Raw genomic sequence first — 15,496 nt, 5'->3', positions numbered from 1 at the left:
AAACTCTCGGAAAGCGAAAATCCTCTGGTTTTACAATAGATAACAACTCTGTGTCTGCAGGCAGAAAAACATACCGGCCCTGATGGAACGTTTAACTTAAAAAGCAATGGCCGTGCGGCCGTGAAAGTGACACGGCCACGCGGCGCTCACAGCACAAGCTCCAGATGGCACCTAGGCCGTGTGGCAGCACTTTGAAAACCCGTACACTAAATGTCTCGGCCAGACCAGCGCATGCACTGGATCAGGCGAGACCTAAAAAGAAAAAGGATTTCAGAACCAAAATAGTTGTTTTAGGTTTTATACCCCTTGTGGTGATGGTGGGGATTCTCTCTTCACTGCTGTTCCAACGGAGCCAACTATGTGGCAAATGCCATAATACACTCCTGGCCCACAGACAGTAAATACAGCAGATTGCAGGATGAAGTGCTCCAGCGCTGAATACCAAAATCCCCTTTCTACATCACAGACCACAGATCTCTTCAACCAACATTCATTCACTCATTCACTGGTGGGGCCCATAACACCAATCATTCATTCTACTTTTAGATCAATGGTCCTCGAGAGAGGGGAATTCCTTTCTCTATTCCATGCGCTGGAAATGGGAGGAAAAATGCACAAATCCCCTAATGAGTAACAACAAGTTCACCTATTCTTTCCTACCTCACCAGGGTCTCAATACCTTATAACCTAGCAATGTCTCCCATGGATAGGCCATGGATCAGCTTAGTTTCTGGGTAGAGCGACACTTAATTCTTCTAAACAATATACATCAATACACTTCAAATAATAACCCGACACAGTTCTTAAATGAATTAAAATGTTTATCTAAATAAAGCATAAGGAAATCATAAAGCATTTAATATTTTGTTTCGTATATTTACCTAATCTGGCTAAATGGCATCCTCTATATCAAATTCAAATCTTTCGTCTCTATGCCCATAAATCGATCAATCAGTTCGTAATTAATTGGGCATCTGATCAGTCCGTCAGAGTCTCTGGCAAGCAGCTGTCCAGCAGTGTCACCGTCCTCTCCGTCAGCATAACGTCAGGAAATCTGGTAAAGCACGACAAGAGGTAAATACCCTCTCTAGTCTACTTCTTTTATAGTAAAATCAACAACAAAATGTTACAATACATGTTTTAGAACAAATCCGATTGGAGGAACCAGGATCATTCTTCCTGATTCTCATGCGTTCAATGTTTCATTAGATGTAGTTCTCAATTTATTAATAATTTGCAACAGTTTCTAGTCCATTCAGGGCATGTTGATTCCCATACGGGTTTGTGTCCATGGTGTCATCAATTATAACAGTTCTTAGTTTAAGGAAGTCCATTGTCTGAGGATTGGCACTCCTCCCGGTGCGACCTTCACGAGTACAGTCTGCCTGGGGTCAGGACGAGGTTATTGTTGCTCATCTTTTAGCGCAGGCGCACTTCACTCAGTGACTTCTGTATCTCGTCTGTCCGTCAAAATAGGGATGGCAGCCATTTTGTGGCTACTCCAGAAAGGTCAACTTAAGCAAAGAAACACAAAACGTAATTAATACATGGAAATGACTATTAAAATGTTATTCCCTCACTAAACCCTCTATGTGTGTGTATTTATCTAGCAAAAGCAACACACATTGCAGTTTATACTCACAATTTAAAGCACGATTGTTGGAAGGCGGACCCCGAGGAGTCGGTGCGACCACCAAGGGGGGGGGCCCTCACACTGCACGAAGTAGCCGAGCGCTGCCGAGAAGTCTCCTGAGAGATCCTTCTCCTATCACGTCCTAGCACAGTAACACCACCACACAGGACTCAAGGAGGTTGTCTCAAGACAAGCAATTCTTTATCATCAATAAAAGGTTACGAGCTCAATATTTACACGAAGGGATCGAGGGATCCACCAAAAGTCTCAATGTCTCTTTGGAAGGGTAGGGGTAGCGGGGCAGTCTTTGGCAGGAATGTGGTACGAGGGTACCTGGGGCCCAGTTCTTATCCTCACGCTGGAGGACCTCCGATCTCGGAGGGGTCGAGCCGCGACGGCGTCAGCAGGGCTCTGGCGTACAGTTCGGGGAGAGCCGCGATTCAATCAGCAGGGCTCTCAAGATGGTCTCTGTTCAGCTCGAGCCGCGACGTCGTCAGCAGGGCTCCGAGGAAGGTTCCAGCGAGGTTGGGCCGCGACGGCGTCTGCAGGGCTCCGATGTTCCAGGTGGTTCAGAAAAGGGTTCACAGGAGGGAGCCGCGACGCAGTCAGCAGGGCTCGTGATGGTTCCGACAAGAGTTCTTCTCCGTAGGGTCAGCCGCGATTCAATCAGCAGGGCTCTCGACTCCGGGATACAACTGCCGAGCTGTGGTGGGGTCGCCCCAGATATAGGTCTGGAGCCCTTTGATGTCCGGACCTATGCGCCCGAGGGGGCGGAGTGGCCGGGTGGAGGTGGCCAGACGCCCAGCAGGAGAGGCGCCAGGCCCATGGGAGTTTGCAGGGTGATCACACCTCGAGAGGGGAGGACAGTTGGGGGTCCCATCGATACTGTCCTCCGCCGGGGCGATGAATGGTTCCTGCGGCACCCCCTGGCCAGTTCGTGGTGCCTCGATGTCGGGGCTTCGTTGGGGTCGAGGCTGGGTTGAGCGGGGTCGCGCCGGCTGGGGCACGGTGTGACGTGGATGCCAACAAGATGGCGGAGCCACGAGGAGTATGCGACCACGTGTAGCTCCGGGTGAAGGGCCTTGGTGCAGTCCAGACGGGTGGCCCGTGACGGCCGGGGCGGGGAACGGCCACAATCCAGGGATTTAAGGACCACGCCACGAGGCCAGGTCCAACAGGCGTCCCCCCCAGCCGAAGGCATGGAGAGTCACCCATCTCCTTGGGGATTCTCCTCGTCAAGACGGAAGAAGCGGGACAGGCCGTCGGCGTTGGCGTGGTCATTGCCGGGCCGGTGTTCGACGTCAAAGTCCATCCCTTGTAGCGAGATGGACCATCGCAGCAGCTTGGGGTTCTCGCCCCGCATTCGCATTAACCATTGCAAGGGCCGGTGGTCGGTCTGGACCCGGAAGTGGGCGCCAAAGAGGTAGGGCCGGAGCTTCTTGAGGGCCCACACCACAGCGAAGGCCTCGCGCTCAATAGTGCTCCAGCGTTGCTCCCGGGGCAGTAGTCGTCGGCTGATGAAGGCCACTGGTCTGTCGAGCCCCCTTTCGTCAGTTTGGGAGAGGACGGCCCCGATCCCATACTCGGAGGCGTCCGTCTGTACCACGAACTCCTTCTGGTAGTCCGGGGCTTGCAGCACCGGAGCAGTACACATGGCCGTTTTGAGGGTGTCGAAGGCTGTTTGGCAGCGGGGTGTCCAGTGTACCTTCTTGGGCTGTTTTTTGGACGTTAACTCTGTGAGGGGGCCAACAATGCTCCCATAGTCCCGGATAAACCGCCGGTAGTATCCGGTGAGGCCCAGGAAGGCCCGGACAGCGGTCTGGGTAGTGGGGGGTTCCCAGGTCTGGATGGCATCTATCTTCGCTTGGAGGGGGGCCACCTGCCCGCTCCCCACTTGATGGCCCAGGTAGGTCACGGATCCGTGGCCGATTTGGCATTTGCTGGCCTTGATTGTGAGCCCGGCCCGCTGGAGGGCGGCCAGGACGGCCTCCAGGTGGAGGAGGTGCTCGGCCCAGTGGTTGCTGTACACGGCAATGTCATCTAAGTAGGCCGCGCTGAAGGCCTCAAGCCCGGCCAAAACCTTGTTCACCAGTCTTTGGAAGGTGGCCGGGGCGTTCTTCATTCCGAAGGGCATCACCCGAAAGTGGTAATGCCCATCCGGAGTCGAAAAGGCGGATCTTTCTTGGGCGCCGGGGGTGAGCTGGATTTGCCAGTACCCGGCGGTGAGGTCCAGCGTGCTCAAGTAGCGAGCGGCCCCTAGGCGGTCGATCAGTTCGTCGGCCCGGGGTATCGGGTGTGCGTCTGTCTTGGTTACTACATTCAGGGCTCGGTAGTCCACGCAGAATCGCAACTCCGGGGGGTGACCGGGAGCTGCGGCCTTGGGCACCAGGACGACAGGGCTGGCCCACGGGCTGTCGGAAGGCTCGATGACCCCCAGGGCCAGCATCTTCGCTACTTCGGCCTGGATGCAGGCCCGCACTCGGTCAGGCACCCGGTAGGCTCTGTGTCGTATGGGGGGGTTCTCCCCGGTGTCGACGTCGTGGACGCACCAGTGGGTCACCCCCGGGGTGAGAGAGAAGAGGGCTGCGTAGTCCCGCAGTAATCGCTGGCAGTCGTTGCGCTGCTCCGGGGTCAGGGACGAGGCGAGTTGGACCCCTTCGATCGATCCATCGTGACTGTCGGATTGCAAGAGGTCGGGCAAGGGCTCGGAGTCGTCCTCGCTCCCCTCGTCGGTCGCCAGCAGCAGGCTCAGTTCGGTCCGGGCGAAGTGGGGTTTTAGCCTGTTCGCATGTAGGACCCGGAGGGGGTTCCGGGGGGACTCCAGATCGACCAGGTAGGTGACGGGACTTTTCTTCTCCACCACCTTGAAGGGCCCGGTCCACTTGTCCTGGAGGGCGCCGGGTTCAACCGGGGCCATGACCCATACTTTCTGACCTGGCTCGAATTCTACCGTAGAAGTGTTGCGATCGTACCACCGCTTCATGTCCTCCTGGCTGGCCTCGAGGTTGGCTTCGGGCTATGGCTCGGAACTTGCGGGTCTGGTTTCGGAGGGTCAGGAGGTATCGGTAGACGTCAGGAGGGGCGCCTCGGGGCTTCATCTCCCAGCCCTCCTTGACCAGGCTGAGTGGTCCGCGGACCGGGTGCCCATACAATAGTTCAAACGGGCTGAACCCCAGGGACTTCTGCGGGACCTCCCGATAGGCAAACAGGAGGCAGGGCAGCAGGACATCCCATTTCCGCCTGAGGGGTTCTTCCAGGCCCTGGATCATCCCTTTCAATGTTCGGTTGAACCGCTCAACCAGCCCGTTCCCCTGAGGGTGATATGGGGTCGTGAACTTGTATGTGACCCCGCATTGTTGCCACAGGGACCGCATGTACCTGGAGATAAAGTTCGTGCCCCGGTCGCTCACCACTTCGCTGGGGAATCCCACTCGGGAGAAGATCCCCATCAAGGCCCGGCCTACCACAGGGGCCGTTATAGTTCTGAGCGGGACCGCCTCCGGGTACCTGGTGGCGTGGTCCACGAGGACCAGGATGAAGCGGTGGCCCAGGGCGGTTTGGGGGTCCAGGGGTCCCACAATGTCGATTCCGACTCGTTCAAACGGGGTGCTGACGGCGGGAAAGGGCTGGAGGGGGGCCTTGACCCGACCCCCCGTCTTTCCGCTGGCTTGGCAGGTCTGGCAGGACCGGCAGTGGTTGTCCACATCTCTCCGCATCCGAGGCCAGTAGAAGTGGGTCACCAGACGACTGTACGTTTTGTCTTGCCCCAAGTGTCCGGCGAGGGGCACATCATGGGCCAGGTTGAGAAGGAACTCCCGGAAGCGGAGGGGGACCACCAACACGCGGCCGGCCCCGAGTTCTGCCACTTTCTGTTCACTGTACAACAGGCCCTCGGCCCAGTAGATCCAGTGGGTGCCGGTCTGGTCACCGTTGGCTTGCGCGGTCGCCTGCTGTCGGACCCCTTCGAGAGAGGGACAGGACTGTTGCTCTTGCTGGAACTGCTCTCGGGTGGGGCCCCCTTCATGTTGCCATTGCGTCAGTTCTGGTAGGGCGCTCGGAGAAGCCATCTCTTCGGGGGAGGATTCGCTGGGCCCGGGGTCGGTGTTCGCCTCCTCCTCGCTGCTGGCGGGAGGGGGTGTGAGCCCCTCGGGTCGGGCCGTCCCGGAGGTCGAGGAGGAGCGGGGGGCCTGGGCGGTCATGGACCGGGTGATGGCGCAGGCCCAATCAGCCAGTCCCAACATTCGGAGGTGCTCTTGTCGTTCTACTTGAGCCCAGGGGGAACTCTCCAAGTCGTTCCCCAGGAGGCAGTCGACCGGGGCGTCGTCGCGCACCGTCACCTTCAGCAGGCCCGTCACCCCTCCCCACTCGAAGGGGACCAGGGCCATCTGGCATAGGCTTTCACTGTTGTCGGCCGTCCGCACAGGGCACAGCACATTCGGTAGAATCTGTTCAGGGGTCACCAGGTGGCAGCGGACAGCGGTGATACTGGCGCCGGTGTCGCGAAGGGCTTCGGCCCGTTGTCCGTTGACCGTGACCTGCTGCCGGTACTTCTGGGTGTTGGTTGGGATGGGGGTGCAGGGTACCATCTCTCGGCTACCCAGGCAGACCAGGGACATGGCTGCCGGCTCCCACTCAGTGTTTTCTCGGTCGAGGGCCTCTTCTTCCTCCTCTCCCCCCAAGGCGGCGGCTGTCAGCTGCCGGGGCGGGGGCCCGCCGGCCCCGTTTCTTCGGTTCAGGGGGCAGGCCGGGTCGCTGGCAAAGTGTCCGGTTTGTTGGCAGCCATAGCAGGTCACGGGTGGCCGTGGTCCGGGTCGGGCCGGGCCCACCCTTCGCGCTAGGCTCGGGGAGAGATGTGGCTGCGGTGGCCCTCGAGGGGGGCTCCTGGGGGCCCCAGCGGGAGGGTCTCGGTTCCTGTTCGGCCCTCCCCCCCCACCGCGCTGGCGTGGGGGTCCGTTGGGGTTCCTCTGGTACTCCCCCATTGAGCTCCGGGGGACCCGGGAGTTGACCCATCGATCGGCCTCGACGGCAAGTTTTCGCGGGTCGGTCATTTTGCTGTCGAGGAGGTGCTGTCTCAGTTCCACGAAGCAATTATTGGAAAGGTGTTCCCAGACGATGAGGTCGACCAGTTGTCCGTAGGTGGTTACTTTGCTGCCTTTGATCCACCCTTCTAGGGCCCGACTGAAAAAGTCCACATATTCCACCCATGTGGTACCCGGGATTTTCTTGCAGTCTCGGAACCGCTGGCGGTACATCTCCGCTGTTAGCCCGTATCGGGTGAGCAGGGCCTCCTTCATGTGATCGTAGGAGGTCATCACCTCCTCCGGTAGCTGGAGCAGCGTGTCCCGCCCTTCACTCAGGAATCGCCCCCACAGGCCTGCGCCCCAGTCTTTTCGGGGCACCCGATGGGAGGTCATGGCCACCTCGTAGGCCTTGAACCATTGTTGGATATCGTCATTCTTGTAATACTCCTTGACGACCTCCTTCGGGATATGCACCTTGGCCTCGGGGGGCGGTAGAGTGTCTCTAGTACTGGGGGTGTTGGTCCCTCCGTTCTTGGCCTTGATCTCGAGCTCCTTGAGACTGCGCTCGTGCTCAAGAGTTAGTTTCTTTTCCTCCAACTCCCGGTGTCGTCTCTTCTCTTCTATTTCTTCTTGAAGGCGTAGCTGCTCGAGGGCCAGTTTCTTTTCTGCCAGCTGGAGTTCGCCGTCCAGCCGCAGTCGGGCGAGCTCTAGTTCGTGGCTCCGGACCTTTTCCCGCTCTCGTATTTCTTCCTCGGAGAGGCCGGTTTCTAGGCTCTTTCTTCCTCCGGTTGCCGGGGTCAGTGCGGTTGCTGTGGTCTCCGTCAGGGGCAAGGGCCCTTCTTCCTGGGAGGGGCCTGCCCCAGCCTCCAACCATGCCCTCAGAGCTTTCTGCATCTCTTCCTTGGTACCGAGGCTGGTGGTTGCAATGCCTTTGTCTCTGCAGAACTGTTTTAATTCTTTGTGCGTATATTCTTCCAGCCGTTCGGGCTGGAACTCCATTGTCGCGTTGTTTTCCTGGCTGCTCATGATGCTATTCGTTTGGATGGGTAGCTAGTGGGTACTGGCTGGTACGTACTGCGTTCGGCTCGGATCCCGTCGCTGGCCACCAAATGTTGGAAGGCGGACCCCGAGGAGTCGGTGCGACCACCAAGGGGGGGGCCCTCACACTGCACGAAGTAGCCGAGCGCTGCCGAGAAGTCTCCTGAGAGATCCTTCTCCTATCACGTCCTAGCACATTAACACCACCACACAGGACTCAAGGAGGTTGTCTCAAGACAAGCAATTCTTTATCATCAATAAAAGGTTACGAGCTCAATATTTACACGAAGGGATCGAGGGATCCACCAAAAGTCTCAATGTCTCTTTGGAAGGGTAGGGGTACCGGGGCAGTCTTTGGCAGGAATGTGGTACGAGGGTACCTGGGGCCCAGTTCTTATCCTCACGCTGGAGGACCTCCGATCTCGGAGGGGTCGAGCCGCGACGGCGTCAGCAGGGCTCTGGCGTACAGTTCGGGGAGAGCCGCGATTCAATCAGCAGGGCTCTCAAGATGGTCTCTGTTCAGCTCGAGCCGCGACGTCGTCAGCAGGGCTCCGAGGAAGGTTCCAGCGAGGTTGGGCCGCGACGGCGTCTGCAGGGCTCCGATGTTCCAGGTGGTTCAGAAAAGGGTTCACAGGAGGGAGCCGCGACGCAGTCAGCAGGGCTCGTGATGGTTCCGACAAGAGTTCTTCTCCGTAGGGTCAGCCGCGATTCAATCAGCAGGGCTCTCGACTCCGGGATACAACTGCCGAGCTGTGGTGGGGTCGCCCCAGATATAGGTCTGGAGCCCTTTGATGTCCGGACCTATGCGCCCGAGGGGGCGGAGTGGCCGGGTGGAGGTGGCCAGACGCCCAGCAGGAGAGGCGCCAGGCCCATGGGAGTTTGCAGGGTGATCACACCTCGAGAGGGGAGGACAGTTGGGGGTCCCATCGATACTGTCCTCCGCCGGGGCGATGAATGGTTCCTGCGGCACCCCCTGGCCAGTTCGTGGTGCCTCGATGTCGGGGCTTCGTTGGGGTCGAGGCTGGGTTGAGCGGGGTCGCGCCGGCTGGGGCACGGTGTGACGTGGATGCCAACAAGATGGCGGAGCCACGAGGAGTATGCGACCACGTGTAGCTCCGGGTGAAGGGCCTTGGTGCAGTCCAGACGGGTGGCCCGTGACGGCCGGGGCGGGGAACGGCCACAATCCAGGGGGTTAAGGACCACGCCACGAGGCCAGGTCCAACAACGATTCACAAATCACTTCACAAAAGCAACATATAACATGCAAATTCTAAATATCTGACATTAGTATGCGTACGAAAATTAGTTTACGTATCAATCAGGCCATGCAAATGCGATTCCCACGTGTATTTTCTAATTAGTAATGTTGATTATTCAAACACAGCAAACCATTAATACTATTAATATTAATCAGTTATTCGTTTTAATTCAAAATTGATAAAATGGAGGAGGTATACAACTCTTAGGGAAAACCTCACTCCAGCAATCCCCCCTTTGGTGATTTTATCACCACAAAACACCCACATTTAGTACCCTTTTACGGAAATTTGAAATGACTTCTTACTCATAGCTCAAAATTCAGTTTCTTCATATTCATCTCTTTTTACTTTCTTATACATACTGTCTTTCCACTCATCTAAGGCTATTTCTTCTAAATCCTTTTCTGGATCTTTTCCTTTTCTCTTAAGTTTATCTCTTTTTATTTTATTATTTGTTTTCTTTTTCCTGCAACACATAGACCCTAATCTTATCACGCATGTTAATGGAAACTAAATTTTACCTATAACAGTACTACCAATTTTAACTAAGAAATTTTTAATAGCAGCTATTTTCTTTCCCATTCTTGTCCATACATCTTCAACCTCCAGTGGTACAAGTTCATCATGCAATTCAGTAATATTTTTAATGTAAACCTTTAGATCTTTACTATCGTCCGGAATGTAAGTGCAACAATGTTGAACTTTCAGCATTCCACAGACTCCACCCTCTTTTGCCAATAGAATGTCAAGGGCAAGTCGATTTTGCATTACCATAGCACGCATGGCAACCATTTCAGTATTAACCAATAAGAATCCATGAGCAGTGCTTGTTGATAAGCGATCCACTACTGTAGACAATCTTCTAATTTTATTTGCATTCAGAGTTATTCCCACTGCTGGTATCAATGCACAAAAAATGTCACCCACAATTTCTGCCCAAGATTCTCTCTTTCTACGCACTAAATGACTATTTAAACTATTTACACCCTCTTCTCTGTCCATGTGAAATATTTTTGGAAATACCAGGCCTACATAACATGTGCCATACCAATGGTCTGGCAAACGATAATATGCCCTGTTCCCACAAATAAAATATAGTCCAGGAAATACTGGATCTCTTCTACCTTTGAATCCCCATCCACCCATGATTCGGTATGTACCATGGCACACACTATTACCTACAAAAAGATTATCATATGCAGTTTGATTACTTCTTATACAACATTTTCCTTTCTGAGGCCTATCTAAAGCTATTGTTGGTGTTGACTCTCCTTTTGTCAGATGTTTTTCCATTTCTATGTCCCAAGCCATTTTCTCAACCTTTCCTTCTGATGCCTTTTTGTGCATCTTATGCCTTCTTTCCTCAACCATATTCAAAAATGTCTTTTCTTCTTTCTGCAAACTGCATGTCAAATTATATTTAAACACAACTTCTAATGTTAGTTCACTAGTCTCTAGGAAAAATTCACCTAAAACTTTAGCAGGTCTTACCTTATTTAGCTTATTATTGGCAGGCACTAATGCAAAAATGTTATCTACATCTGAAAAATAATACTCTAATTTCCCTATCTCATAAAAAAAGCTAGCTATTACACTACATGTTATTCCGTAAGTAGCTGGAAGGTGATAATAAGTCACTCCCTCTGCCACAGAAGCAGGTAACTGCATACAGACGTAGCAGTCCATTACATCCATAGTCTTTACATATTCATACAATAATTTTGAAAATACATTATTAGAGAAATCGTTAATAGACCTATCTTTCTGCAAATGAATGTTTGTTTCTACAGTCGGTACTACCTTTGAAATTTTACCTATGTTAGTTTTGACCATGTCCTTCTATTGTATCTATTGTGACTTTAAATGATATTACAAGAGCTAGGATGCTCCATAAAAGCATTAATAATCTTGTACAACAGCAACATGTTTTACACCATCTTTTCATGAATGTACATCTACTTTTACTACCATCTGTGTTAGCCATTTTTACTAAAATAGACCGTGTCTTTTGACTTAGCCTCTTCTACTTTGTGACCAGTTTCTAACCCAAAGCTTCTAAGCTTCTACTTGGTTCCACTAGTTTTCTACTTCTTCTCTTTTATTATCGTTTTCCACATCAACAGCTTCTTTGTTTATTCAGTTTGGCATCTCATCGTCCTTTGCCTCTTTCTCCCAATCAGGATACAGAATTTCCTGAATCTCCGCTTCTTCTTCTCCAATGTCGGACAAGAGAACTCTCAGGATTTCTGATTCTTCTTCTTCTTTAACCGCTTTCAGTAAATCCTCCTCTGGATTTCCTTGACTATCTGCCTCTTGGGATTCTTCAGGCAGGGCCACATACGTCCATTCCGGTGACTTATACTTCTGGTTAGGTTTTCTTGTCCTTCTGGACTCTTTGGTTACAACTGTTTCTTCCTCTTTTGTTTTTCCTGACTTGTGACTTCATTCACCTGTTCAGCTCTTGGTGATTTCACTCGAGACAATCGATATCTTAGTCTCTTTATTTTGTTCGGCCAAACTTCTGGTTTTACAGTTCTTTTCAATTTACTTTCTTTGACATTCTTTTCATTCTTTTCTTCTCTCCAAGCTCTCTTTCTCAGAACTCGACCTTCAGGTATTTCGTTCTCACTCTCTTCTGATTCTGTGCCAACTTGCTTTTCCTTTTCACCAGTCTCTTTATCCACCACTTGTTCTGGTATCCCTACTTCTTTCCCTCCTCGGGTCTCCGACACGCAATCTTCCTGCTGACTACTTGTCCCTTCACCTAGCTGGATGTTGCAGTTCCCTACACCTCCTCGGGGGTCTTCAGCAATCTGTCCCTCTCTCTCTGTATCTGTCCCTTCTTCATTCAAATCTATTAATTCAGGTGGAATTTCTCTAAATTTTTCATCTGGGATTTGTTTTCTTTGACATTCTTTTACTGCTTCTTCTTTGTCTTTTCCTTCCTTCTTTTTAGGTTCTTTTCTAGGACCTTTCTTTCTCTGCTCGTCTTCAGAATCTGAGCTGTCAGAAATCTGCAGTCTTCTTCTCAGAGAGACACTTCTGGGGACTAGAATCTGTTTTGGTTCGTTTTCCCCCTTTTCAGGATTTTCTCGTGTTTTTGGTTCTTCTTTGTCTGATTTAGTACTTGACTCTGATTCGTCATAGTACTCTTTTTCCTTGCAATCCACTGGATTTGGTATTCTCAAGTTATGGCTGGCATGGATCCAGTTTTTCAGTCCAGCACACTTCACAGCTGTTGTCGTGGTCAGAATGACTTGTCTTGGTTTTCCCCACCTGGGAACCAAACAGTTTCTTCTTCTGTGGACCTTTATCCTCACCCAATCTCCTGGGCTTAGATCATGGGCTGGCTTCTTTTCAAGGGTGGTGGCATCCGCTCCAACCTGATGAAACACAGAATGAACTGCGTCAGTCAGGCCTTTACAGTACTCCAACACCATGTCATCAGAAATCGTCATCAGTTTGTTGACTGGTATGTAAGCATGCCTCATTGCACGTCCCATGATTATTTCATGAGGACTTAACCCTGTAGTTCTATCTGGGGTTGCACGTATGGTCATCAAAACTAGAGGCAAGACATCAGGCCATTTCATTCCTGTGGCTAAACACATTTTTCCAATTCTGTTTTTGATTGTACCATTCATTTGCTCAACCACACCAGAAGCCTCTGGTCGGTAGGCACAGTGCAGTTTCTGTTGTACATTTAATGCTTCACTGACCAATTTTACAATCTCATTATAGAAATGCCCTCCTCTGTCTGATTCAAGGGTCACTGGGAACTCGAACCTGGGGATGAATTCTCTCAAAAGCAGCTTTGCTACTTTCAATCCATCATTTCTCCTTGTCGGGTATGCTTCTACCCACCTGGAGAATAGGCAGACTATGACCAGAACATACCTTAATCTGTTATATGTTGGCATCTCAATGAAATCTATCTGCATTCTGGCAAAAGGCCCTCCTTCTCGGCCTATATTTCCTAGGCTCACCACTGTCTTTCTTTCAGGATTGTATTGCTGACAAATTAAACATCTCTGACATAGACTCTCTGATATAATTCTGAATTTTGGGTTGTACCAGGTCTGTTTAAACGACCTGATCATAGCATCTCTCCCTATGTGTCCTTGGCCATGATACATCCGTACCATGGTAGACAACATGCTATCAGGCATGACTGGTCTTCCATCTCGATAGACCCACACATGATCCTTTTCCCTTGGTGCACATCCTGCTTTTACCCACTGCCTTGTTTCCTCATCTCCTGCTTCCTCCTGCAATTGTCTCACTTCTTTCCATGTCCCTACAACGTTAGTAAACATTAAGGAATAGGAAGTAATTTCTTTCTCCTTTGCCCGATTGACTCAATACTGATTTCTGGCACAGTACTGTGCCATGTCATTGGCATATCTGTTGCCAACAGTAACATAATCCTCCCCTTGGTTATGGGCAGCACATTTCACCACAGCCAATTGTTTAGGCAGCTGTATCGCCTCAATCAACTTTCCAACCACTTCAGCATTCTTTATAGGAGTTCCACTTGAGGTTAGGAAACCTCTTTGTAGCCACAACTGGCCAAAATCGTGGACAACTCCGAAGCCATACTGGCTGTCAGTTAGCACAGTCACTCTCACACCTTTCCCAATTTTGCATGCTCGAGTCAGAGCCACTAATTCTGCTACTTGAGCAGATTTTACTCCTTTTAGATAGGATGCTTCCATCACTGCTGAAACCGTGCACACCGCATATGCTGCACTCAACACCCCTTCTTCTGTTCTCAAACATGACCCATCAACAAACATTACATAATCATTTTCTGCCAAAGGTACATCTTTTATGTCTGGTCGTGGTTTCGTACAATACTCAAGCACATCCAAACAATCATGATCTGCTTCATCTCTCACTTCCACATTCTCAGCATCTGGTAACAACGTTGCTGGATTCACATCACACATCTCGCAAGGCTCACATTCGTTGCACCTAATATGACTTTCTCATACTTAGTCAGCCGACTATTTGTCATATACTGAGTACGACTCCTTATTAAAAGAATCGCCACATCATGAGGCACAAACACTTTCAAAGGATATCCCATCACAATTCCTTCACTCTGCTCCAAACTTCGACATGTTGCAGCTACTGCTTTCAGACAACCAGGTAAGCCTACGGCTACTGGATCAAGCATCGATGAATAATATGCAATTGGTCTCCTCAATCTACCATGCTTCTGGATTAACACAGAAAGTGCACATCCATTTCTTTCACTGAAATATAACTCAAATTCTTTTTCATAATCAGGCATACCCAATGCTGGGGCTTCACACAATCCATCTTTCAATCGTTTGAATGCTGCTAATCCTTCCTTATTTAATTCAAGGGGATCTTTTACATCACTCCTTGTTAGCCGTACCAGAGGTTTTGCAATCAGCGAAAAGTTGCTGATCCACTGGCGGCAGTACCCTACCCTTCCCAGAAACATTCTCACTTCTCTTTGAGTCATGGGGGCTCTCATTCCTTTTATGATTCTAATTCTGTCTATTGTTATTTTCCTCAATCCTTTTTCAATGTTATGTCCCAAATACTGTACTTCCTTCTTACAATACTGCAGTTTGGCTGCGGACACTTTTAATCCTCCATCTGCCAGGTGATTTAGTAAGGCTATAGTGTCTACTTCACAAACTTCACGAGTTTTCGATGCCACAAGGAGGTCATCGATATACTGTACTAATACTGAACTCTCGGGCATTTGCAGACTTTCCAATGACTTTTTCAACAGTTGATTAAATATTGAGGGGCTTTCTGTATACCCCTGTGGGATTCGGCACCATGCCAAAATACGGTCTCCAAACCGAAATGCAAAACTTTGCTGACTGTCGTGATGCAATGGAATGGAAAAGAACGCATGGCACAAATCAATTACTGTATACCATTCTGCATCATGGGGAATCTGATACAAAATCACTGATGGATTTGGTACAATGGGACAACATGGTACAATGATTTTGTTTACCTTTCTCAGGTCTTGCACTATTCTGAACTTCCCATTTGGCTTTTTCAGGCCCATTATGGGTGAGTTACAGGGACTGCTCATTATCTCTCTCAGAATTCCTTGCTTGATCATTTTCTCAATTATTGGAGTTACTCCTTCAATTATTTCAGGTGTCAATCTATACTGAGGAATGTTTGGATAACTTACTCCATCTTTGACAGTAATTTTTACGGGGTCTACATTTCTTATTAGCCCTACATCTTCTCCGGTGAAATCCCAAAACTCTGCTTTTACAGACAGTTTCAATTCTTAAGGCAGTTCATCTGGATTAAATACTGCATATGTTTCAATATTCTCACATTCTCTGTTAGCTATGGTCATCTTATACAATACATCCTCATCTGATGTTTCAAAAACTATTCCATCTGGAGTACAAAATATAGTGCAATTCATCTTGCACAACAGGTCCCTACCTAGCAAGTTCACAGGACTAGTGTCACACACCACAAATCGGTGCATTTCAGAAAATTTCCCTATACTAACCTTTACGGGTTCTGTAAGG

General features: G+C 50.5%; 1 long non-coding RNA gene across 1 annotated transcript in view; it reads right to left on the bottom strand.

Moving 5' to 3' along the window:
• Window positions 1–1,362: 1,362 nt before the first annotated feature.
• LOC146871259 (uncharacterized) overlaps window positions 1,363–15,496 on the bottom strand; it is a 53,591-nt gene continuing 39,457 nt past the window's right edge. Inside the window, exon 3 of the long non-coding RNA XR_014959532.1 lies at window positions 1,363–1,514. This is a non-coding gene — a long non-coding RNA (uncharacterized LOC146871259). The remainder of the gene's footprint in view (window positions 1,515–15,496) is intronic.

This window comes from Triturus cristatus, chromosome 1_1, assembly GCF_964204655.1.
Source record: "Triturus cristatus chromosome 1_1, aTriCri1.1, whole genome shotgun sequence".
Classification (NCBI taxonomy): Eukaryota; Metazoa; Chordata; class Amphibia; order Caudata; family Salamandridae; genus Triturus; species Triturus cristatus.
The sequence above is the reverse complement of the archived record's forward strand: the minus strand, read 5'-3'. Positions and strand labels throughout refer to the sequence as shown.